General features: G+C 43.1%; 1 pseudogene; it reads right to left on the bottom strand.

Moving 5' to 3' along the window:
• Positions 1-5,187: 5,187 nt before the first annotated feature.
• Positions 5,188-27,906, bottom strand: part of LOC109505176 (germin-like protein 5-1) — a 77,422-nt pseudogene continuing 54,703 nt past the window's right edge.

The raw sequence follows: 27,906 nt of genomic DNA, 5'->3' as shown, positions 1-27,906 counted from the left end.
AATAGAAAGTTCGGGAATAAGCTTTGAGAGTAGAAAAATTGAGTAGAAGATATAAAAAAAATATAAAAAAATAAAATAGCTTTAGGGATCCAAGGAAAAGAAGAAGAGAAGTTGATTTGCTCTTCGGAGTATGACGGAAGATAGAGAGGTCATCAACCATCTTCCTGACGAGGCTTGACTGATCAACTTCAGATCTTTATTACAATTTTATTTTTATTTTATTTTATTATTTTTTTTAAATTCTTTGTACTTGAATTTTAATTTCAATTAATACAAAATTTATTTTTCTGTACTTTAAATTTTTATCTTTTATTTTTTGTACGTAGATGCTAGGATTTAGTTAGTAGATCTTAGTATCAATTTATTTTTATACTTTTTAAATTTTTATTATTTATTTTTATTGCAAGTAGATGTTAGGATCTAGTTAGTAGATCTTAGTACCCGATTTATTTTTCGCACTTTTAATTTTTATTTTTTGACTTAAATTACTTTCTTCAAAATTTTATTTTTTTTTATAAAATCAAAGATTTCAAATCAAAATCCTACTTTCTCTGTGGATTCGATCCGACTCACTATTTTTTATATAGTTTTAATTTTTATTGAAATCGAAATTTGATTGATAATCACGGTGTCTTAATGACAGTATCGCAATCGTATCACTGACTGTCATTATGATTCAGGATCTCAAGTAGAAGGAGGAAGCAACTCTTGAAAAACTCGAGCGCCCATCATAAATTGATGGCCCTGTAAATTTTATTTTCATAGAAAGCATTATTACATTATTGATAATACATGTAGAGGTTTGCCAAATTTAAATTGGAGTTCCATCGAGCTACTTTAGCTTCCTCAGCTATAGCCTCCTAACCTTTCGGGGCAAGACTCCGCCTCTTCTATTTTTTCGATCGATAAGTTGGGTCCGCCTTTAGGTGATGGGATATCGCTTCAGCATTGATGTTGGGCATGTTGGCAGCAGTCCAAGCAAAAAGATCCTTATTCTCCTGCAAAAGATAAATTTATTGGTATTTGGTTACCTCACATAGACATGAGCCGAATTTCACCATCCGGCTTGAATTCTCCTCCTCAGCTGGTTGGGGGCATCCGTCAACTAGACCTTCTCTAAAATCCAAGGCCATTAGATGACCCCCCAGTAATCATGTAGATTTCTCCTCGGATGGATCACTCTTCTTCCACCACCTGCTCTCTAACCTGATGTCGCTCCTACTGAGCTGGTGCTTGCTGCGGCTGAGGTAGAAGGAGAGACTGCTGAGGTATAGGGGGTGGCTGTGGAGCTCTTAGAGCTCGGCATTGAGGGGTCGCTCTCTAGATAAAATGATTCAGCCGCCCCTACCTAACGAGCTTCTCAATCTCATCACAAAGCTGATGGCAGTCTTTAGTATCGTGGCCACAGTCATGATGATAAAAATAATATTTAGTTGGATCCCGATGATGTTCCGACCTCATTCTCATCAACTGAGGTGCAGGTAACTCAGCCCCCACTTGTAAAAATACCTCGCTCTGAGGGATAGTGAGGGGTGTGTAGCTATCATACTAACCAAGCGGTGATAGTCGCCGAACCCTTCTTGAGGGACTCCAGGATCGATGACTTCGACCCCTATTATTCTATCTTGGGGGTGGAGATCGGGAGTGCAGGCAGTTTTTCTCTATTTGCCTCAAAAGGCGCTCCTTACTGAGTCCTACCACGATTGAATCTACAGGAGTATCATTGGCAAAGGCCTTTTTCATGCGGGCATACTTCTCCGCACGGACAAGCATATCCGAGAGATCCTAGGGATAAGTTTTTATTAATGACTTTTTCAAGTCATTCTTCAACAGACCACTCATCATTGTGGCCATCGCGATCGACTAGTCCAAGCTTCGGACCTTCAAAGTCACCAAGTTGAATCTATTCATAAAGTAGCAGATCGATTCGTCCTCCTTTTGCTTGATGGTGTAGAGGTAGTCGGACCATTTCTACTATCATCAGTTGCTGATAAAATGACCGATGAAAAACTGACACAGATGTTCAAAGGAATGAATAGATACAGGTCTTAGACTCGAGTACCACTACCGAGCAGCCCCTTTGAGAGTTGAAAAAAATCTTCGACAGAGAATTATGTCTGATGCCCCTTGAAGGAGCATTGCTGCCTTGAAGGTCTCCACATGATCGACGGAGTCAGTGGTCCCATCATAGACCTCCAGTTAAGGCAACTTAAAGTACAGGGGAGCAGTTCCTGCACAATCCTCGAGACGAAGGGCGGCTGGCTATTATATCCTTCGTAAGGCAGTGTCGAGGAGCCATTATTGTTGAGAGTTTTTTTTATTTTTGATTTAACTACTGGCCGAGCTTTTGAAATCATCTTTCGAAGTCAGCCTCACAGACGGTACCAACCTCGGAGAGCAGAGGAGATCGACGTCTGGGGGTTGAGTCATGGCTTGATTGTGGGCTTGGAGATCACCATCGGGTCGGCTACTGGGTCCTAGGATGACTCTGATGAGTCAGCCTCTTCTCCAGACTTCGAGAAGGCACTTGTAGCTCTAGTTGAGGTGGTGGTTGCAGAGCCACGATTGAAGCAGGGTTCTATGAAGGCACCACTGTGGAAGGCACAGGCGGCACCATTGAGGGAACCCTATGATGTACCACCATAATGGGTGTAGGGACAGCCTGGAGAGGCTATGGAACTGCTTGGAAGGGCACGAGAAAGATCTGAACTGCCTGAATTATGGTCGTTAAATGTTGAACTTGCTGAGAGAGCTGACCAAATTAGTCAGCCGTGACTGACATCGAGAGGATCGGTTGAACCGGTGGAGGAACTTTCGGTGCCAGTGGTTGAACTTGATTATCAGCTTGGCTAGCCATCTGTCGGAAAGGGACGATATTGGAAAGCCGAGAAGATGTCTATCTTGGAGTCATGAATGCGAATGTAGGGCCCTTCCTCTATCTGTTGCTACTTGAATCAGTTGAGATCGAAAGACGGACACCTGGTAACTTCGAGCTGCGATGTCAGTGCTAGAGTGACCTACAAAATAAGTTTTCAAATTGGAGGTTGTGGCTCCGATGAGGATCCTCCAATACTCAAGTCAGAAAAAATAAAGAATAAAAAAACAGCAACGAGTTCTCTGAGAGGAGTTCGATTGAACTTACTTGGATCCTCGGGGCTTTGGTTGTTCATATAGAAGGATATCGGATAGCTGGTTGTATAGTTATGCGATCGTACGATCCCAATATTATCAAGCCATTGAAATTGCCATAGTGGACGAGATAATTCAGCCCTTGATTGCTCCTGTGAGATCAAGAGAGACTATTACGCCGGATTATTATCTGTTCGGGATAGACGGCTGTCGCACACATATAATGAAGGGATAAGATGGTTGAGGCAACTCATACACAGGTCAGACTTCGTGGACGCCTCAGCTCAGCAGGGAGATTGACTCCTCAGCTCATACGACAATCAGTGGTTGTGTTGACGACCGAAGAGCTTGAAATGCCTTGCAATGCAGTGCCGATCCGAGATGCTCACAGTATCCCCCGTAACAGATAGCTATAAGAATATCTTATATTTTTTTTAGCTTCTTTATATTTTGGATATAAAGATAATTTTCTTCATTGACCGAAACTTAAATATTCTATATCACCTTCATAAAGTTTAGATTTTACTTTTACTTGTAACTTCATTGTTGAGAGTAAGTGTTGGAGGGTATTGCCGGCTTCAAAACATGCATCAAAGGAGATAAGCCCATGAAGATGTTATTATTTGAGATAATCAAGAAATTTTTCTTTTTAATTGTTGGTTTAACAAATTGTTATATATATATATATATATATATATATATATATATCATCAAAAAAATAAATTATTATACATTGTTATTACTGTTGCAATAATGCCAAAGACTTTTCATGTTCACAACATTGGCAAATTTAGTGTTCTCAGATGTACTTCATAACGAAGAGGTGTGTTGAGAGTTCATTGCTTATCATGGATATACTAGAATTCTTTTTGTAGTTTATCTTAGTTTTCTGTTCTAGTTCTACTTGGAATGGTTTTTTTTTTTAGTCCAAGTTGAGTTTATGTTTAATATACAGAAGTTTACCTTTTAATGCAAGTGGGAGATGATGATATTTTTGTCTTATAGTAGAAGTGAGTATGGTTTTATAAAAAGAAGGAGAAAAATATGAAGAGTTGGAGAGTATTTTTTTGGCCGAAAGAGACATCTTAGAAGGCTTTAAATATTGATCCTTGGTGGTAGAGAGAGGAGAGAGAAAAAAATTTGCTTAGCTTCTAGTTATGAGTTTTGTCATTATTTTATTGATAAGCTTTTGTTTTCGATCTCTCTTCAATATTATTTTCTTCTTTTGTTTTTGACGCATTTGTTCCAGATCTTGGGCCTACATGTTTGATTTATTCCAAGAGCTGGTTGTCTCCTCTTCTTAATATCATCTTCTATTTAGTTGATGTTTGGAGGTTACTGGAATAAGTCTATGGGGCCAACATTTCAGGCTTGGGTTGAGTTGATTAAAAACAATAAGATGGAAAATCTTGATCCTTACTTGACTGAACATCGTCAAGATCTCTTTTGACCCGTATCCATTCACTGGTCGGTTTGTGTCACTTATTTGATCATCAGATAATTTATTTTACAATACTTAATCCTTAACATATCTATGTTAACAAATCAAATCCAATAATTACAAATTTTTTTTTAGTTAGTTTTAAAAGTGATTTGAAGAACTAGTATGAAGAAAAGATAATTACTTAAGATTTATTTAAAACCATGGCTCAATCAGACATAAACTAGTTTGACCCAAATATAATACCCTTATGATCTGATTCAAGCCAAGTTATGACCTAATCATAGGCCCTCCCATCCTACCATATTGATAACAATTTGGATATCTTTGACCCCACTGTCTTCCTCATGCTTTATGATATTCCTCTTCTGTATAGTCTATATATACAACAATTCCAGAGACCGAAATGAAAACGATAGACACTTGAGATCCATATTTACTATATGTATATGTAGTATATACGTGTATATATATACAGAGAGAGAGGGAGAGAGGGACAGACGGGATGGAACTACCGATCTTGGGAACAACACCAAAGAAATCATAAACCATGAGTTACGAACACAACAATTCAGAAGCAAACTAAATGGCAAATCAAAAGCTATCGAATATCTCTCTTATATCACTTTTTTGGGAGCAAGCCCATCTTTGGTCCTCTCCACCTTCTCGCTGATCCGGAGAGCCTTGGCTAGCACAACGTCGGGTAACATTGGAGAGGCAGTGAAGATGGTGGTGGTGATGGCTCGAGTCTCCGGGAGTTGGCAGTTGAAGGCCGCGATGAAGAGGTTGGGACATGGCCATTGTATTTTCGGAAGTGGAGAGTATTTTCGGAAGTGGAGAGTCCCCATGGAAATGAAATAAAGGTGAAAGTGGTATGGATAATATCTGTCCAGATTCATTTTCATATCGAAATTAATTCAGATATAGATAGAACTTTGAGGATCCGATTATTATCCATATTCATATCCACATTCATCAAAGAAAAATTGATAAAGATATGGATAGACAACTATCCGATCTATATCCGAATATCCGAATCTACTCGGCACTGTACATAATTTTATATAGCAGTTACTAATTTTTTTAAAAAATATACAACCATATACATATGCTATTAATTTGATTTATCATCTATTTAATAATATCTTTGATTATGTAGTCATAAAGTTTAATTATTCAACTTATATTCATAATTATATCCAGATTTTTAATATTTGAATTGTATTCGTATCCATTTAAAGCAAATATAAATATAAATTTTTGTATCCGAATAATATCCATATCCGTATTTATATTTGTCAGACAAAATAAATATGGATATGGATATGCTGGGGTCTAACTTGGTTTCAACCCTAAGATGAAGATCTCGCCCATGATGATGGTCTTGGTGATGAGCATGTTGGTGGTGGTGATGAAGGCGACACAAAGGTGCCTAGAGGATGAAGACCATCTTAGTGGCGTGAGGGTGGGCATGGGGAGGATTAAGTTGGCTAGGGTTGTAATCAATGCGGGCTATGGAGATGTTGAGGGTGTTGAGCCCCAGGATCTTCTCCATGTTGGTCCTCGTCACCAGGGATCTGAGTGTTGTTTGTGGCGCCTGGGGTGACTAGTCCCTTGATGAAGAAGTCATCCTCGGTGACACGCATTGGCTTTGCATGCAAATCCATTCACCTTCACAACTGCAGTTGGTTAATCATCAAAAGCAAGAAGATATCACTGGTGCATCTTTGTACTACAATTAATAGCCAAAACATGCCCAATAATTGTGTTTAATTTGATGTGTTTTTTCATCCTGAAAGGAAAAAAAAAACTGTTGAGTAATTTGCTGAATTAATGAAGAGTATGTTGGAAGAATAATTTGTAATTTCCTAAAGTCATTAAGCCTATGAGTTATCTTGAGCTCTATCTTTAATGTAACTTTTAGATTTTCTATATCTTTGGGATATGTAAAGTCTAGCTACAAAAGACTCTAGAATTATGTATGATAGTATGAGATTTTCAAGAGATCACATGAGGAGATTTGAGTATGCAGGGAAAAAGGGAATATGGATTTATCAAAGACAATATGATATGAGATAAATTTTCTTGGTACTAAGATCATAACATTTACAAGCACTTTGATGAAGTGAATAACTAAGAAAAGTACAAGGTTTAAAATGAGGATCAAGTTTATTTTTGGTGTATGGCTTTGACCAAAGATAATACAGACATCCAAAGACATGAAATTTAGTATACGAGAGATGGATGGACATGGAATAGAGCTTCAAAAGATGATTTGAGATTGAGAACTCGAATGGGTAGGTGATTAATTAAATAGATAGCTGTTCTAAAAGCATAGGACCAAAAAGATAAAGGGAGAAGTGCTTGATGTAATATTGTTAATTTGGTTTTAACAATATGCCTATGATGATGCTCAGCAGAACTATTATATTGAGGTGTGTAAGGAGGTATTTGAAGGTGGGTGATGCCATGAGATAAAAAGAAATTTTAAAAATTTTGAAACTCACCACACCCATCCGACTATATTGAAATAATTGGAGTGCGAAAATAATTTTCAGCCAACTTTTTGAATTTAGAAAATAGAGAAAAGATGTCTGACTTATTTTTAATGGGATAGAACTATATATATTTGGTATAATGATTGTTGGGTATAAAATACCCCCCAGCCGAAGTTCGTGACAGGAGTGACCCTCTGGGGATTCTACCGACTTCCGACCTTCGACTACATCTCTCCGAACCTCTCTGGCGGCCGAGCCTCCGCAATACTCCCAAGTTTTGCCGACGGATAAGCCCCCACCAGCGTCGACCGAATTCTTCACGACGGACGGACTCCACCCAAGTTTTCATGATGATCGACCGCCTTCTAGACTTCATCCGGACTACTACGGGAGCCGGACTTCGCCCCCGACTCCGGCTGAAGGAAGACTTCATCTGGGCTCCTACGGGAGCCGGACTTCGCCCCTGACTTCAACTGAAGGAAGACTTCATCCGGACTCCTACGGGAGCCGGACTTTGCCCCCAACTTCAACTGAAGGAGGACTTCGCCCGGACTCCTACGGGAGCCAGACTTCGCCCTCGACTTCAATTGCAGGTAAACTTCGTCCGGACTCCTACGGGAGCCGGACTTCGCCCCCGACTTCAATTGAAGGAAGACTTTGCCCGGACTCCTACGAGAGCCGGACTTCGCTCTCGACTTCAATTGCAGGTAGACTTCACCCGGACTCCTACGGGAGCCGGACTCCGTCCCTGACTACAATTGCAGGTGGACTTCATCCGGACTCCTATGGGAGCCGGACTTCGCCCCCGACTTCAACTAAAGGAGGACTTCATCCAGACTCCTATGGGAGCCGGACTTCGCTCTCAACTTCAATTATAGGTAGACTTCATCCGGACTCCTACGGGAGCCGGACTTCGCCCCCGACTTCAACTGAAGGAGGACTTCATCCAGACTCCTACGGGAGCCGGACTTCGCCTTCGACTTCAATTGCAGGTAGACTTCATCCGGACTCCTACGGGAGCCAGACTTTGCCCCCGACTTCAACTGAAGAAAGACTTCGCCCGGACTCCTATGGGAGCCGGACTTCGCCCTCGACTACAATTGCAGGTAGACTTCATCCGGACTCCTACGGGAGCTAGACTTTGCCCCCAACTTCAACTGAAGGAGGACTTCGCTCGGACTCCTACGGAAGCCGGACTCCATCCCCGATTATAATTGCAGTAACGGCCACGACTCTGCTCCACTTCCTGCGATAGATTTCGCGTGGCTCCATCACTCTCCGGCAGACCACAATAATGGCCACGATTCTGCTCCACTTTCTGCGATGGATACCGCGCAGTTCCTCCACCCTCTGGCAAGTCGCGACTACGGACGCCGCTCCACTCCCCACAATAGACTCCACGTGGCATGTCCCGGTGATGGCCATGATTCCACTCCACTACTCTTCACAACAGACTCCTCCTGACCCCGAGCAGCCCACTGCCAGACGGTTACAAACATCGCTATCAATCTGTTACCCCCTCCGCCTATAAAAGGGGGACCCCAGATACGTTATTCTCTAAGCTCTAATTTTTATCCCAAAAACTCTGCTAAAATCTTCGTTCGAGCACTCCATTCTTGTTGAGGCAGAGAACTGACTTGAGTGTCGGAGGGTCTTGCCGGAGCAACCCCAACTCCGGTTTAGACTTCTTTTACAGGTCCCGACGGCGACCGCGACTCCCTCGACTCCAGCTTCTCCGATGCAGGTGGATTTTTGCACCAACAGGATTGGCGCTAGAAGAAGGGCACGAACCTTCGCAGTACCCTTATTCTTAAAGGAGCGCTCAACGGGACCGCCTTCGGTCATCTTTTCTGACGTCCTCTCCTCCTTCCCTCACTAGGTCTTCGCCCGATGCCTCCTCGCAAAGCATCCACGCAGCGATCCACGGCCTCCGCGGCCAGATCTCGGGCTCCGACCTCACCTCCAGTTTCTCAGCCTCCTCTCCCTCCTCCGGCAACGACGGTTGGCGCGGAGCAATTCGACCTACTGGTGTAGCAGGTCAGAGGCCTCACTGAAGCTGTACAGGCCATACAACAGCAGTAGCAGCCACAGGCATCAGTGCGACTGGAGAGAGCGTCACCAGAACTCCAAAATCCGATGGTAGGATGGGCCACTTGGGCCAGCCGCCCCGTCTTTCCCGAAAAGATGAATCCGAGGGTGGAGAGCCCTCAGTCATATCATGATTCCACCCCTGGAAGATCTCTACCTCCATTCTGCCAGAAAATCCTCGAGACCCGTAGTCGAGAGAATTTCCTGGATCGGAGGCTCCAGGAGATGAACTGACGGATCGAAGAACTCCGCCATGCTCCCTCCACTTATGGTGAGGACATTTGTACTGACCCTTCCTTTTCTCAAATGATCATGCAGGAACCGATCCCGCCAAACTTCAAGCTCCCTCAATTTGAAAGCTACGACGGGACTTCAGACCCAATCGACCATCTGGAGGCCTTCCGGACAATGATGCTGCTTCATGGCACGCCCAACGCCATTCTATGCCGAGCCTTTCCATCCACCTTGAAGAGAGCGGCGAGAAACTGGTACTCGATGCTGAAGTCGGGTACCATCTTTTTCTTTGATCAGATGAGCCACCAGTTTGTGGCTTATTTTGTTAGCAGCCGGCATCCTCGGAAGGGTTCGGAGTCTCTCATCAACATCAAGCAGAGGGAGGGGGAGTCCATTCGGGCCTACATCAACCGTTTCAATGTTGTCGCATTGGAGGTCCGGAACTTGGACCAATCGGTAGCAATGGCCGCCCTGAAAGGTGGCCTTCAGAAGAATGACCTTTTATTCTCCCTGAAAAAGAAGTACCCCAGGAATTTTGCTGACCTGTTAGCTCGGGCCGAAGGGTACGCTCGAGCGAAAGAAGCCTTCAAAATGAAGGATGAGGAGACCGCGAGAGAGCGACAGGTGGGAGACTCGAGTAAGCCCGCAGTCGAAAAAGGGCCGAGAGAAGCTCGGCCACATTCTCGAACTCCTCCCAGGCACAAGCGCGTTCAGTCTCCTCCCCGAGCATGCAGGCAGGGAAGCCCGGAGCGCCGGGCTCAGTGGGGCTCTCCCCCAGGGAGATTCTGCAGCTATGCCCCCCTCAATGCATTGAAAACTCAGGTGCTGATGGAGGTCAGAGAGCAGCTCCCAAGGCTAGAGAGGATGTGCACGCACCCCGAAAAGTGCAATCCTAACAAGTTCTGCCTCGACCATCGTGACCACGGCCACGACACGGAGGAATGCATCCAGCTCCGAGACGAGATCGAGGAACTCATTCGATGAGGTCGACTCGATAGGTTCATTCGACGCCGACCTGAGGGTAGAGAAGATCGCCAAGGGCCCTGCTGCAGCCTGAGCCGCCAAGGAGGGAAGAGCAGCCCAGAGATCGGCCTCCAACTGGGATCATCAACTCCATTTCTGGAGGACCTTGACGGGAAGTAGACCTTCCACAGCCCTAGGGTTTGAAAACTTGTAAATGTATTGTGAACGATCCCACTTTAAATCAAGATTTCTTTCAGACTTGCTTATCTTTCCCTTTTTGGCATAGACTTGTAATGACAGGGGACAACCCCATCGGACAACAAAAATAAACCTCAATGTGGGCAAGGTCGAAGGCCCGATTATTTGTAGACCGAATGGGGGGAGAGGCCGTACAGCGCCCATATGCACCCCCACAGCCATGTTAGGGACAGGAGGAGAACCTCGCCCTAACATGAGCAAGGTCGAAGGCTCGGTTATTTGTAGACCGGATGGGGGGAGAGGCCGTACAGTGCCCATATGCGCCCCCACAGCCATGTTAGGGACAGGAGGAGAACCTCGCCCTAACATGAGCAAGGTCGAAGGCCCGATTATTTATAGACCGGATGGGGGGAGAGGCCGTACAGCATCCATATGCGCCCCCACAGCCATGTTAGGGACAGGAGGAGAACCTCGCCCTAACATGAGCAAGGTCGAAGGCCCGGTTGTTTGTAGACCGGATGGAGGAAGAGGCCATACAGTGCCCATATGTGCCCCCACAGTCCCATTAGGAGCAGAAGGAGGACCTCGTCCTAACCTGAGATAAAATCGATTATGTCAGAAATAGGAGAAGAATCCCATCCTGACGTCAGTCAAGATCTGATCATTTAAGATCAAATACGAAGAAGGGAACCTTCCCAGCGACCCCTTCGCGCTCCCGCGACCCCACCAAGAGCAAAGAGAAAACCCTAACACAGAAAAAGAAAAGGAAAAAGGGGAGGGGAGCTAAAAAGGATAGCGACGGACTGCATCAGCGATGAATGGAAAATAAATTGCATCAAAGATGCAAGAAACCTCGTCTCAGCAAGGATTGGGGTTCTTATCAAAATCTCCGACCTTCAAGAAAGCTCTCAACACGAGCCAGAGATAAGGCAGCTTCCTCAGGGCGACGATAAGCCCGGACCTCCAAGCTTGAACTCTGAAAGGAGGCGTCAAACTCGAGTGGTCCCGGACAAATCAGCGGCCATAAACAGAAGGACGGGTCAATGCGACGGCGATCGGGTACTTTCGAACGGTATCGATATCGGACAATGCAAAAGCCGAAGGAAGCTCGGCAAATGATAATTCAACACACGAGTAAAAGAGGTAATGGAAAATTTCTTTTTTATTAATTAAGTATACATTACAGAGCCTTCGAGGCTGAAGAAGAAAGATGACAAGAAAAGCAAGCCGATGCGGTGACGACCAAGAACCTCCAGACGACATCGGCATCAAAAAGAAAAAGAAAAGCAACAACGCCAACAAACAAACAAGTGGCAAAAGAAGACACATAGAAGGACGAAAGACAAAAAGAACCCTAAGGGGGCCCGACTTCTTCCGACTTCGAACTTTCGGCTTCGACCCTCATCAGGGAGTGCCTTAAGCTTTCGACTTCTTCTTTCAATTCCTTCTCTCTCATTAGCATCTCCATATATCTTCGATGAAGTCACTGGCTCTCGTTCTCCGCCTCTCGATGCCTCTTTCTCAGGACCTTGAATTCTGCCTCCACGTCCTTGACTGTCCGCTGCTCGTACACCAGCTGGATCTTCAATTGCTGTAGTTCGACCTTCTCCTCCCCAAGGGCGATAGACAGTTCTTCTACGGTCTTTCTCAGGGATTGGAGTTCGTCAGGATCCCGAATAGGAGCAAACTGAGCTCCCTCAGCCAGCTGCCTTTGAAGGCGGGCAACCTCGTCGGTCGCCATCCTGAGCTTCCCCCTATAGTCGTCCACCTGCTTGCACCAGCCGGTCCGGTACACGTCATAGCTAGCCTCGGCATCCTGGAGCCATTGCTGAAGGTCGGAGAACTTCTTCGACCATTCCCGATCACAGTTGGCCTGAGTCGGAAGTCGGGACGAGCTTCCTTCCAACTGGCTAATCCTCTCCTGCGCAACCGACAGCTCCACTCTAAGAGAGCTGATCCTGACAGCTTGGGCCCAAGATCGATCACTGGCATGCTTCTTGTGTTCCTCGAGCTCCTTCTCGAAGTTCGCTTTCCTCTGGCTGTACTCTATGACCCCCTTTACGTGGAGGTTCCGAAGGCAGGTGGCCTCCGCGGTGGCTTCAGAGTGGCTCTCCCTCAACCTGCGAAGCTCGCCATCCATCTCCTTTGACCTTTTTGTTAAATGATAAACTTTCTTCTTCAGACATTGGATAATGGACTTCAGCGAAATCCCCTATGACAGGGGAAGCGCTTCGGCAGGACACTGCCATCGGGGGACAAAAGCGTCAAGGCGCACCTCATTGCATAAAGCAAAACAAAAAAAAGGGGAGTTGAGTGGAGAAGCCCTCCAAAAGGAGAAATCTAATTTTATTAATTGAATATTTCTTGAAGACAAGAGGAAAAGAAAAAATCGCAATAAAAGAAAAATATAAAGTCAGAGGTCTCAGACCTCTGAAGTAGGAGTCGGGGAGCTCGGTGTTCCTGGAAGGGGTGCTGCGGTGGCAGTGGCAGTGAGAGAGGGCCCGGCTTCATCTTCAGATGTCTCGTCCAAGAAGCTGAGGTCGAGCTTAGAAAATTTCTTGACCACCTTCTCCTGGCAGAGCTCGAACTCCTTAATGAATGCTTCTTGGCCGAATTTGACGTTCAGGTCCCTCATCTCCGTAGAGGCCTTGAACTCCTCCACTGCTAGAATCCTAACCTTCGAGATCAGGATCGGGATCTACTTTGCCAGATTTGCGACCTCGACCTCCGTCTTCCTCACCGTCTCCTCCGAGGTCTGCTTTTCTTTCTCCAAGGCCTGCTTTTCTTTCTTCAGGGCCTCTCGGAGGGTGACTACCTCGGCTGTCTTTTCTTTGAGGTGAGCCACTTCAGCCCGGCGACTCTCCTCTGCCTGGATGGCATCCCTCCTCGCCTGATTCGTCGCCTCGATATTGGAAAGGAGCTGGTGCCCGATCTGCAAGGGTGGCTAAGAGGTTAGAATGAAAGCTAAGGAATTAATTAAATGAAGGAGCGAGGAGATGGGGGAAGGTGAACCTGTGTACCTCAAGAAAGGATCCTAGGGAGTCCCAAACCCGCTGTTCAGGATTGGCGCGATCAATCCTCTGGACGACTTCGGGCAGGATGAAGCTGTCAATCAGCCGCTTTATCAAGTCTCTGTCATTGAAGGGATTCTCCCTCGGCTCTTCTTCAGAACCGTGGGACTCTTCGATGGCGGTCTGGCGGCTACTCACCCTGTGGGCCACCGACTTCCTTCTCCTCCCCCTCTCGACCCCGGCTGCCTCCGCGGAGCGGACCCCCAAAATGGGAACCTCAATGGGGAGACTCCTTGAAGAGGCCCGGGGAGCCAGAGGTTCGGCATCTGAAGGAACGTTGACCGCGAGGGCCGCCTGGGCAGGCATGGCCGAGCTCGTCTCCTCCGTTCTGGCCTTCTTTGCCGATCCGGAGGCCACGGCGCCTTTCCTTTTGTGAGCCTTGAGGCCCCTGGCGAGCATCCGTGCTGCTTCGGCGTCCATTCCTGAAAAAAAAAAAGAAGAGAGGGGAAAAGAGATCAGTAATGGAATAAAAAAAAAAGAGAAGAAAAAGAGAGAGAGAGAAGAAGAGCGGGAGACAAGAAAAGGAAGAAAAAGACGGGATACTCGCAGGATTCAGGGGGCTCAAGCCAATGTTGAACAAAAATTGCTCCTTCAGAAGGTTGGGAAGGGAAGGAGTTGAGTAACTAAGAAGTTTCTGGGCAGTCTGAAGGTCGTCCTCCCCCAAGCTAGGAGCCCTGCGGACAGAATCCCTTAAGGAGCCCCAAAGGGGCAATCCCAGCCTCAAGGTCGGGCAATGGACGAAGAGGTACTTCTCCTTCCAGTTGTGGATTGAAGAGGGAGCACCTTTCAGCAACCTCTTCTTGCCAAACTGAGGGGAGAAATACCACCAGTCCTTCACCGAGGGGTGATGTTTGAAGGTGTAAAAATACCTAAACAAAGAAAGAGATGGCTGAACTTCGACTACATGGCAAAGGGAGAGGAACCCTATCAAAAATCTAAAGGAATTCGGCACTACTGAATCTAAAAAAATGTCTAAAAAATGGAAAAGGACGACGACGAAAGGCGGAAGCGGAAGTCGGAGTCCGGCACAGAAGGCCTCCTGATACAGGCAGAAACGATCAGGTGGAGGGGTGCTAGCCCAGTCGGCGGGATCAGGAATCTCCAGATCATACTCCGGAGAAACTCCATACTGAACCCTTATCAATAGAAGTTCATCCGGAGTCAGGGAATAGGGAATGGCATCCGACGTAAAAACCGAGCGAGGCCCAGCCCTAGATGTGGGTTCGTCTACAGTATGAAAGTTTTGGGGGGCTGAGGCGGACGAACTCCGGGAACCACTAGAGGCGGAGGTGCCGGAGGACATTTCAAACAAAGACCCTAAAGATCCTGGAGAAATCAGGCGGGACAAGAGGCGAAAAGTTTGCGGGGGACCAAACCAGAGGAATGCAGCAGAAGAAAGACGGAGGAGAAAGGGCACCTAGATGGCAAGAGGAGAAACAAAAGTTCTGAGACTAACCTAGATCGCTCCGAAGGATGCAGAGGGGCGAGGACAGGGATGACTCGAAGAACGCTTAGGGCCAAGGTGGATGCCAAAAAGGGTCAGGGCTCTCGGAGAGAAGGCAGACACTGACAGAACTCTCAGGCAGAATGAGACTCCTGAAGGTGGAAAGGTGGGTTTAAATAGACCCTGGGATCCGGTGCTATAATGATCATGGATCTCCCCAGGCCGACCCACGCTCGCCACGTGTCCCACTCGCCACCGCAGGCGGCTAAAAGTGGCTGACAGCAGACAGAGCCATTACTGCACCGTACCTAGGCCAATGCACCAGCAAAAATTTTGAAAGGTCCCTTCGGATCGCCCCGATTTGAAAAGACTCCGGCACGCACGCATTAAATGCCAGAATATCTGAGGGCGATCGCACACCGGATTCAAGGGGACAACTTCGGCTGTGAAAATTTCTCTGTACTTCCTTCATTCGAAACTCGAACTCGGAAGTAGGGGGACTGGTGTTGGGTATAAAATACCCCCCAGCCGAAGTTCGTGACAGGAGTGACCCTCCGGGGATTCTACCGACTTTCGACCTTCGGCTACATCTCTCCGAACCTCTCTGGCGGCCGAGCCTCCGCAATACTCCCAAGTTTTGCCGACGGATAAGCCTCCACCAGCGTCGATCGGATTCTTCACGACTGACGGACTCCACCCAAGTTTCCACAATGATCGACCGCCTTCTAGAATTCATTCGGACTCCTACGGGAGTCAGACTTCACCTCCAACTCTAGCTAAAGGAAGACTTCATCCGGGCTCTTACGGGAGCCGGACTTCGCCCCCGACTTCAACTGAAGGAAGACTTCATCCGGACTCCTACGGGAGCCGGACTTCACCCCCGACTTCAACTGAAGGAGGACTTCTCCTGGACTCCTACGGGAGCCGGACTTCGCCCTCGACTTCAATTGCAGGTAGACTTCATCCGGACTCCTACGGGAGCCGGACTTCACCCCCGACTTCAACTGAAGGAAGACTTTGCCCGGACTCCTACGGGAGCCGGACTTCACCCTCGACTTCAATTACAGGTAGACTTCGCCCGGACTCCTACGGGAGCCGGACTCCGTCCCCGACTACAATTGCAGGTAGACTTCATCCGGACTCCTACGGGAGCCGGACTTTGCCCCCGACTTCAACTGAAGGAGGACTTCATCCGGACTCCTACAGGAGCTGGACTTCGCCCTCAAATTCAATTGCAGGTAGACTTCATTCAAACTCCTATGGGAGCCGGACTTCGCCCCCGACTTCAACTGAAGAAGGACTTCATCCGAACTCCTACGGGAGCTGGACTTCACCTTCGACTTCAATTGCAGGTAGACTTCATCCGGACTTCTATGGGAGCCGGACTTCGCCCCCGACTTCAACTGAAGGAAGACTTCGCCCGGACTCCTACGGGAGCCGGACTTCGCCCTCGACTACAATTGCAGGTAGACTTCATCCGGACTCCTACGGGAGCCGGACTTCGCCCCCGACATCAACTGAAGGAGGACTTCGCCCGGACTCTTACGGGAGTCAGACTCCGTCCCCGACTATAATTGCAGGTTGACTTCATCCGGACTCCTACGGGAGCCGGACTTCGCCCCCGACTTCAACTGAAGGAGGACTTCACCCGGACTCCTACGGGAGCCGGACTTCGCCCCCGACTTCAACTGAAGGAAGACTTCGCCCGGACTCCTACGGGATCCGGACTTCGCCCTCGACTTCAATTGCAGGTAGACTTCGATCGGACCCCTTCGGGAGCCGGACTTCATCCCTGACTTCGACTACGAGAAGACTTCGTCCGGGCTCCTACGTGAGCCGGACTCCGAGCTCCTGCAACAGATTTCGTGCGGCTCCATCACTCCTTGGCATGCCGCAGTAACGGCCATGACTCTGCTCCACTTCCTACGATGGATTCCACGCGGCTCCATCACTCCCTGGCATGCCGTAGTAACGGCCACGACTCTGCTCCATTTTCTGCGACAGATTCTGCACGGCTCCATCACTCTCCGACAGACCACAATAATGGCCACGATTCTGCTCCACTTCCTGCGATGGATACCGCGCAGTTCCTCCACCCTCTGGCAAGTCGCGACTACGGATGCCGCTCCACTCCCCGCAACAGACTCCACGTGGTATGTCCCGGTGATGGGCACGATTCCACTCCACTACTCTTCACAACAGACTCCTCCTGACCCCGAGCAGTCCACTGCCAGACGGTTACAAACATCACTATCAGTCTGTTGCCCCCTCTGCCTATAAAAGGGGGACCCCAGATACGTTATTCTCTAAGCTCTAATTTTTATCCCAAAAACTCTTCTAAAATTTTCGTTCGAGCACTCCATTTTTGTTGAGGTAGAGAACTGACTTGAACGTCGGAGGGTCTTGCCGGAGCAACCCCAACTCCGGTTTAGACTTCTTTTGCAGGTCCCAGTGGCGACCGTGACTCCCTCGACTCCAGCTTCTCCGACGCAGATGGATTTTTACACCAACAATGGTCAACAAAAATTATATAATAATTGAAACCATCCATAGATTACATAGGTGTTGGATCTCATACATCAGCATAAAGAAGATCAAGAAAATCATGACTTGACAGACTCGATACATCAATGGGAAGCCAATGGCTTATATTGCACTGACATAAATTATAAAGTGAGGTAGGAATAGACTTTAAATTAAAGGATAGTGAATCGAACCTCAAACGATGTTGAATAATTTGAGTGGAAGGATGGCCAAGATGCTTATACCAGTTATAGAATGATGCACGAATACCAACCATAGTCAATAGCCGAGTTTGAGATATATGCACCAAGGATGGCATCTTATAAACATCATTATTATTTAGGCCTCGAGTTAGAGTCACCCCTTGCATAGATCATTCACCAGAAAATCATCAGAAAAATTTTCAATAGAAGCTTGATTAGTTTTGCAAAACTTAGAGATCAAAATTAAATTTGTTTGGATAGAAGGAATACAAAATGTTAGATAATGAATATGAAGCAGTAGGAGAGGAAAGTGTTATAGAATCAGTATGTATGATCTCCAAACCCGATCCATCACAAATGATTATTTCATTAGAACCACTATAATTTGAGTGAAGAGATAGATTCCATAGATCGAATGTTACAAAGTGAGAGGCAGCCAAGTCCATGAACTAGCTTTTATCATAGGCATGAGAGGAAGTAGTACAATTAGCAACCGATTGAGAGAAAAAAATATTATTTAGCATGATAACACTATTTGGTAGTATTGCCTCATTCATCATAAATTTGACATGTCACCCTTAAAGTTTGGTTTGGATGACCAGCTTGAGGACCATGGTGCTTCCGATGGTTAGAAGGGTGAGTGTTATTGGGCCAATTCTGACTAACTTTGTTATGATGATGGTAGGTATTGAATTTTTTGCATAGTTGGTAGTGGCTGTAGGAACTTCACTTCCAACTTCTTCTCTCTTCAAATACTGTTTAAATTCAATAAATTTATCATGGAGTTCTTCAAAGGCGACGGGAGTCTCTTGGGCTCGAATTGCAGCAAAAATCTCCTTAAATTTTTATCCTAGGCTATTGTGTATGAAAGATCAAGTTATCCACATCAATTGGAGTATTAACAAGAGCAAGTTCCCAGTAATATCTTTCATAAGTTATAAGTATTCAGCCATCGAGCGAGTATCATGCTTGGTGACCATTAGGCACTCCTTAAGACTTATAACACACGAGCATGTCCTATTTGCAAAGAGACATGCTAGCTTCTCCTATGCTTCACACGAGGTCGTTGCAGAGGAAATAAGTGGAATGATTGAGTTAGAAGTGGAGGCTATTATTATATGAAGTAGTAGTTTATCTCAACGAAGCCAATGAAGATAACCCGGATTTGGGCTCTTTGTCCTATCATTGACGATGGTCATGGGCAGAGAGAATATGGTTCCATCAACAAATCCCATCAAATCATAGCCAACAAAGAGCACAATGAATTGAGCAAGCCATGATGGATAGTTCATTGCTATGAGTTTCAGCGGTAGTTGGGCTATAGCATTTATGGAGACAAGAATATTATTCATTTAGATTTGAAGAGAGGGTCAGACACAATCATAGGATTGGTGGCACTTAAAGAAACTTCTTTAGCCATGGATGGAGAAAGAAAAAGAAAGATCATTGGTTTAAGGTAAGATATTTGAAGGAAAAAAACCACACAGAATTCATTTATTAATTACAAATTTATAGTACACAGGGCCATCATTATTGAAGGAAATGTTTCATAAAAAAATGGTATACATTGAAAAAATCTCTTAGTTGGCCTAATTCTCCATGATTTTTGGGTTGTATGATCTTGCTAATAAGGAGAGATTTTGAATTATTGCACAATATATAAAATTCTTTTAATCAATATAATACTCCATGATTCTCATCAACAAAAAAAAGATTTTGAATTATTGTACTATATGAAAGAATCTTTTAGTTGGCTTGATTTTTCATGTTTCTTGGGTTATATGATCTTATCGATAAAAAAAAATTTTGAATTATTACATAATGTGCGAGATTCTCTTAATCAATATAATACTCCATGATTTTTACTAATATATAGCATGCCATAGCTAGCACTTGCCAAGCTCAACTCTTGTATCCCTGTGACTTGTACAGGCAAAGGGTGCAAAGCCAACATGCATGGGCCGCTTACCAACATTGGGACACCCAAGTACATCCAGGTTTCCTGGTTCACCAAAATGCCAGGGGCATGCTACCGATGCTATTACTAATGAGGGTGGATTTTGGAAGAACTATGAACATGAGATAAAGATGGATGAATTGCATATTATCACTACCATAGGTTGGTAGCCCAAGTTGGGCAAGAGATAGGCTATTGGCATACAAAATGAATAGTTAAAGAGATAATAAGTAGACTTGCCACAATCCTATTATGACAGACGATCCATGAATAAGCAAAGCAAAACTCAGGTTTGAAATATAGCTTCTAGTGTCAGTCGAAGCTCGTCTCAAACCAGCAATCAAAATAATGCTATAAAATTTGATCATAAACTCGTTCCATATCAAGCTTGATCATCATTAGAACTTGATGGGCATGGGCTATTGGATGGAGTGCACAATCTCCTCTACTACAAGCATATTATTGGAAATAGAACATCACATCATAAACAGCCCCTTGCTTCGGTGAGATGAGCCATGGCATAGATGACTTGAGGCAATTAACAAGAATTTTGTCGATAATCATTTATGTTAGATTGCATAAGCTTATAGGTCATAAGTGATCCAATTCACAGAGACAGATAGATGTTACCTTCGGGGGCATATGGGAGGTGTGGAAAAAATGGAAAAGCCTTGACATGCCTTGTTCCAAACAATAGGCTAGTATGTCTTATTGAACATTGCTAAGAACCCAATGGGATGTAACACTTTCTCGGATGGAAAAACATGCACCATGATGCAGGATAGAGAGAGAAAGAGACAGAGAGAGAAGAGGAAGAAGAAGAAGAAGGGAGAGTAGAGAATGAGGAGAAGAAGAGAGAGGAAAGCAGAGGGAGAGATAAAGGAGGATATCTTAGTAACTTATATTCTTAATAATGAAAACAGTGTTCTTAATTAACACCATAGGTTTGTATAGATAACCAAAAATCCTAAGAACCCATTTAAAAATAAAATTCTGGAGTTCAAATAAAATTCTAGAATTCAAATAGAGTTCTAGAATCCAAATAAAATCAAAATTTCTAATTTCCATATTTGTGTCTAACATAGGTGCACCTAGATTTCTTATTAATGGATAGTCTTCTATCATACTTTCCCAGTTGGAAAGAACTAGACTTTAGAGAGTCTGACTGCAAGTGCCACTTTAGAAGCTCAAGACCCAAGGTATGAAAGTTATCCTCTATAATCCAAGAAGTATCTGATGAAGGATGTCTTTTCCATTGGACAAGAAAATGATAAAAGGTACCATAAAAATAATTAACTACCTCATCATCCAAACTATCTCCATCTCAGATCTTTACTAAGAAAAATGTGGCATCTTAGGAACTGAAGTATCTACAAGAATCTTAGATAGCAAAGTATGAACCTTAATAGTATCTTAGTAAGGCAATAAATCATCTATATTGAAAATAGAACCACAAGATTAAGCACAAGTTGATGTAGACTCATATTGAAGTTATAATTTTGGTCGAATATATCACATCATCCATAATAGAATAATCATAACAATTAAATAAAATCATTTAAACCATAATTTGTGATTCATAATATCTAAAAGAATAAAAAAATTCTCAAACAGACCCATTCTAAAATTTTTAATAGATCTAATTGTGGACCCGTACCCAATCCATTCATCAATAGGTCAAGGTTGGGCCTTTTTTGGGAATGTGTCGTGTCTAGGTCAACAATGAGCCTTCATGTTAGAGTGATAGCCATAGTTACTAGGATAATTGACTCATCAACCTTAACAGAACAAGGGTTTGTATGCAGTACCAACGAGTGCGCACGTGAACTTGCAAAGGTGGCTATGATGGTAGTTATTTGTTTCCCAATTATCTTTATTTTTTCCCAATCAAGATTATGAGAAGCTTCCTCCACCGGGGAGGATTTGAAATGGATTTGGACTCTTGTGGATAACATCTTACGCATAGCCTTTATTTTACCTACCAAACCAAGTCCTCCAAGCTGCTTGTGTTGTGGATAATATTAGGTTGGTGATTAGGCATTCAAGCGTCCAAAACAAATTGGCTTAATTACTAAATTCATCTATAGATTTGGGTGTAAAATTATTTCAGTCTTCAAGCTTTAAAATGTTGCAATTGAATCTCTAATATTTGGAATCAAATCTATTTTAGTCATTACCATGACTATTAAGTTGGCAACCAAATGGAACTGCACAAGTGCCTTTTTTTTTTTTTTTTTTTTAATGATGTGGCAATGGGACACTACTTATAGATCTAAGACATGGCAGAGAGAGTCAATTAGAAGGAATATGCCACATCAGTGGGTTGTTTGGGGGGAGGAGGGAATTCCCGCCAAAATAAGAGAGAAGGAGCTCTGATTCGAGAGAACAAAGCTTCTATAAGGGACAGAGAGAGAGAGAGAGAGAGAGAGTTTACTTTGTTTGCAAGGATAGAAGCCCCTAATGTCGTCATCCCCATCTATTTTTTTTGAGAAAAATGCATCATTGAAGACTTCATGGATAGAGACTGATTCAGGGAGGAAGTTTCTTGGGTGCAAGAGCTATGGGGTGGGTTGGCTGTCTTTCTTTTCTTCTTTCATTGAAAACTAATGATTTTTTTTTCTTTTTTATTTGATGCACGGAGCATATGACCTCCTTATTTTCATTTTGGTTCTAGCAATCTGGTGTATATAGATATTATGCTCGGTATCACCCCCTAATTCGTGATTACAAGAGGTAGGTTATTATAGAGCTACTGTGAAAGGTGAGAAAAATGAAAATAGAAAATATAATCGAAAGAAGAAGGGACAGATACTTCAAATTATGTTGTTTTTTTGTTACAGGGTTTGCATTGGCTTCTTTGTGTGTTTTGTGGTCTATCTTTCTATTTACCTTGCTAGAACACAAATTTACAATGGGCCATGATGGCAATAAGCACCATTGGTGGTATGTGGCTATACATTTTTTGTGTAGTTTAAGATGGTGCAGGTGGCTTGCAATGTTTATGATGGAGTTAGTATCTTTTGTGTAGATCAGCTAGGGTAATATATGTTGGGAAATATGTCCCAAAAGTCAATCGTCAAGCTGTTGACGGTTGAGCAACCAAGTATTGTAATTGATTTGTTAATAAATAAAATATATTTGGCATCTTCATCATGAGCTTTCATCTTCTAATGAACTCCATTGTTATGATGAAGTCCTTAGGACTATTTAAGTTCGATAAAGAGAGGATTTATCGATTAGTCCTTAAAATTGTTCACGACCAAATGATAAGCTGTTAATAAGGACGACAGCTTCTATCGAGCATAAGTCACTGTAGGCCATATAGATTGGTTGTCCTCTTAACCAAGGAGTGTGGAGACACTGGTATGGCATACATGTGAGATGTAAGGGTACATCATCATTAAACGTGACCAACTCCAGAGCATTCTGCTGTCGAGAATGTCTCTGATGGGATATAGGTATAAGTGTCCCTTAGATCTGAGATCGCCTCAGTGACTTGCAAGCAACTCACTGTGCTTTGGTACTGGACTAACTGAATTTCTAATTCAAGGACGGAAGGCTTCTGGGCACAGTCAAGTACTTGCGAAGTCAGAGTGTGATCGAGATGGGATTGATCACTCCAAGAGTTAGAGAAGAATGAGTCGCTGTATTTCAATTTAGCAAAATCTTGGTCAGGGTAATCCATCAGATGGATTTGATATTTTGAAATACAATGTGGACAATCTGATCAGAGTTGACAGTTGAACTCTGAGATGTCCAATAATCATTTTGGTCAAGGGGATGAATTATATGGAAACTATATCCGCATGGGTTCTAAGGATGTTGTTCTACACATTCGACCTATCCGATCGTCGGATACCATTGCTAGATGGTCACTTCGATTGGTACAAAAATTTATTTCTGTGCTACCGACTTAGATTCGGACCTATGAGATCACACACATTAGAATTCATGATCCGATCGGATGGTTGATCAATGATTAAGAATTGTTCTAGGATTAAATGATCAATACGATTGACATTTAACCCAGTGCAAGTGTTGCAGGAGGATCGATTAGCAATCTGATTGCTAATTGGCTTAATTTGATTAAGCCAATGGGTTAAGATTAAGTGTAATTAAATATAATTTAATTAAATTTGATTTGGCCTTGATTGGATCAAGTCCAATTGATTTATTGGATAAGCCAATTGCAAAAAAAAACTAGTCCTAGTTCAATTAGGACTTGGGTCAACCTAATTTTTAATTTGATTAAAAAATTAAATCAGATTAAAATCTAATTTAATCTGATTAAATTAGATTCTTAATTGGGTTAAGATCTATTTTAATTGGGTTGATCTAATTTTGGTTTAATTTGGTTTGAGAAACCAAATTAAAACAAGTCATAAGATAGAATCCTAGTAAGACTCGGATTCCACTTTGCGCCACATAAGCCTCCCCCATGCCCTCTCTCTTATTCCACATCCATAAAAGATTTTCTCTCTTCTTTCTTACATAGATGGTGGTTTGGATCAAATCAAAGAGGAATAAGTTTGGATTTCGAATTCTATGAGATAGAGTTTTAGAAATCCAAAACTCTTTCAATTTTGTATTGAATTTATCCAAATTTTTTTTGTAATTTTTATGACTTTTAGGGTACATATTGTGCACCCTTTACTGGTGGTCCATGCATGAAAATAAGGAGGAGGTGCTCAAGAGTTGGGCACCCCTTATCTTGCCATGTTTGGATAAGCCTTGACTAGGTATTTGACCTAGAAAAGGACTCTATCATATCTCTCTCTATAAAATGAGTTTCTTCATAAAAGTTTTGGAGAAGATAGATATTTGAGATACCTTTGGGCCATCTAAAAATTAGAGAGAAAGACCTTTGGATCGTGGAGATATAATAGACACAAGATAGGGTGTTTAGAGAGAGAAACGAGAAGAAGAAGAGGGTCTTCTTCTAGGATTGTTTGTTTTCATCTCTTTTCTTCCTCCATCTTGAGTTTTCTGAGAGTGTCTCAGATTTGAAACTCTTCCTCCTACTTCTCATCTTTAGAAGAGCCCAAATCAAGAAGAAGGAGGCACCTGATCAACCATCAAAGAAGGATCAGCGCAGTACTAGCATACTGTGCTGATTTCCTGAAGCAGGACTTCTGGTCGAGATTCATGGGCTCGTGTGGATGACTCCTAGAGGTCGAACATATGTGTGGCTTGCAACATCATCCTGATACCTAGATCAGCAAGGTTAGAACGTCTAACTTGCAAGGTAATAGATCTGATCTATTGTTTAATACATACATCAGATGTAGTATAGAAACATGTTGATATGATCAACATGTTGTTCATGCTCTATATATTTTAATTTCTAATTTAATACTATGTAATAATCATGTAATAGGATCTTAGATCTAGAGATTCTCTGATTTTAGAAAATAAATTTTGATTTATTTTAGTCTTTCGCTGCATGATCTTAAAAAAGTTTCAAGATCTAACCTTGAAACCCTAGATCTGGTTCCTACAATTGGTATCAGAGCCTAGGTTTTTCATTACATGATTATTTATAAATGCTTAAATTATTTTTTAAATTAAATCTAATTTATAATCTGATTATTAAATTTAAAATTAAAATTTTAGATCAATCACGAACTGCAAGGTTGTCCTGCTGTAAGGTTTACCCCTTACAGTGCAAAGATTATCCTAGTTCTTGTAGATCTGTCTTTAATCATAAATTTGTTAGATATGATTTAGATTAAATTTATGATTTATTAGATTTGAAAGGTATTTAAATCTGAAATAAAATCTCTTTGTTAATAATTTTTGTGCAAAGAAATTGTTTAAAGTTGAAATTGTTTCAATTACATGAACCTGTTTAGATTAGATCTAAAGTAGTTTCATGTTTATTTCACTTGCATCTTAATTATGAATCAAATATGCAATATGGTTGGTAGAATCATATTATAAAATTATTTTACAAATATAAAAATTATTTTTTGAAAAGCCAAACCCAACCCTCAGCCCAAAACTTAATTAAGAATTAAGAAGTTGTTTTGATTAGATTCTAGGATTGTGAATTGAAGAACCTAAGACACAAACCGTAACACATTGGGTTAATGGGTTAGTGGAAATTAGGTCCATTAATTGGGTTAGACCTATGGTTAGATTAAAGATGGACTTAATTAGAGAATTGACTAAATCTAATCAATTGTTGTCTTAGATTAGATCAAGAATTTTCTAGATCAATTACAATAGTTGTAGTTGGTCAAGTCCATATCTTTAACGAGAACCAAATGGATTTGATTTTTGACTAAGTGGTTTAGCACGAACTGTTAGGTTGATCTAATCGAAACTAATTAAACCAGTTAGTGTCCAAGGTAAACTAGATCGGTGATTTTTAATTGGGAGCCCACTTACCTGGTCATTTCTGATGGTGTCTAAGGCAAGCTTTGGCCGACCCTCCCACTGATCGAACTTATCTGGCCTCTTGGTGAAATTATGTTTTGATCGGATCACTTGACTATTCGAGCTGACCCATGTCAGTTAGGTAAATTAGTGTGACTGATTTAGGTGCTCCTAGACCAGTCCTTTAATGGTCTCCCTTAAGCTGACTTGGTGAAGCCAGTGGGAGGATCATGATACACTGGTTTATCTGACCTCATCCTCTAAATCATTTAAATCTTCTAAAATTACTAGATCCTTAAAATGATAAAGTTATGAAGATAACTGAGTCATAACCTCCCATTAAGGTGTTTGATAATGAGTCCATTAACTCAATAATCATTGCAGACCCAAAGGCCTGGTGATTGTTGACTAATGGAATTATCACTCATCATATGACGACTTGGAAGGATCTCTCTAATGGTGGTTAGGTGAGCCAACCAAAGTTGGGCTTAATCATTCGTTGGTTAGATGCACCAAGTATAGTCATATTAATGGTTGGACCTAACTGGATCCTTACAGTGGAGGCCAAAGCCTACTGATTAGATTTCTGAGGTAAAATTAAAATTACTAAAAATTATTTAGAGAAACAATTGGTTATGAACCTACCCTTAGATGTACATAGGTTGGCCAACCAAAGTTGAGCTTGTGTGCAGTCTAAGTGGATTCTAGTACCCACTAAGGAATTAGGGTAATTCCTCGAATTGGAGGTAGAGGCTACCAATTCGAATAAAATAGTGAGAGAAACCTTTTGATTAAAGTCTAAATCTTTAGGTTTAATGAATCAATTACTAATTAGGTTATGGTTCTCCTCTGTGCAAATATGGCCACTTCTCTATCGCTCCGATCATTGTTGGACAATGATAAGTTGGTGGGACCCAACTTCGGTAGCTAGTACTGAAAGTTGAAGATAGTCCTAGAGCATGAATGGATCCTATATGTGATAATGGATCCTGCATCTGAGAAGTCAGCTGTCAATGCACGTGGAACAGTCAGAGATACTTACCAGAAGTGGCTCAGTGATCGGACCACGATGCGCTGTATCATGCTGGCTGCCATGAGCGACAAGTTCAGTCGCAGATTCGAGACGGCTCAGCCAAAGGACATGCTTCAAGTGTTGGAGGATGCCTTTGGCACATCCGATGACGTGGAGAGGCACAAGACTAGTTGTGCCATCTTCAATGCCAAAATACGGGATGGTGCCTCTGTCACTGATCATGTATTGTACATGATCGAGCTAATGAAACAATTGAGCAAGCTCGGCTTTTTCTTGCATGAGCAGCTTGGAAAAGATGCAATACTGAACTCGCTGTCCAAGTCTTATCTCTCATTCCTCACTCATTATAGAATGACAAAGCCTGAAGTAAACTACCATAGGTTACTGGGGTTGCTTCAGAACTTTGAGAAGGATCACCAACTCCACAAGGAGTCGGTGAACTTAGTGGAAGGTTCGTCTTCTGGTTCTCGACCCTTTAAGAAAGAGAAGAAGAATAAGAAGAAGAAAGTAAAGAAGGTGCAAGTTCAGGCTGGGACATCTGTGTAGGGTGTTGCCCAGCTATGCAACCCAAGAGGGGGGGGGGTGAATTGGGTTTTAAAAAATTTAAGCTTAACTAATTACTTATGAAAAGTATTTGTTAGAAGCTTGATGAATGAGGAGAAAGACTTTAGTTCAAGATTAATTACCTAAAGCAAGAATGCAAGGATATAATAAAGAAATAAAGAGAAACAATAAAGCACACCACA

The sequence above is a fragment of the Elaeis guineensis genome, chromosome 12, assembly GCF_000442705.2.
Source record: "Elaeis guineensis isolate ETL-2024a chromosome 12, EG11, whole genome shotgun sequence".
NCBI lineage: Eukaryota > Viridiplantae > Streptophyta > Magnoliopsida > Arecales > Arecaceae > Elaeis > Elaeis guineensis.
Note: the sequence above shows the minus strand (reverse complement) of the source record. Positions and strands in the feature narration are given on the sequence as shown.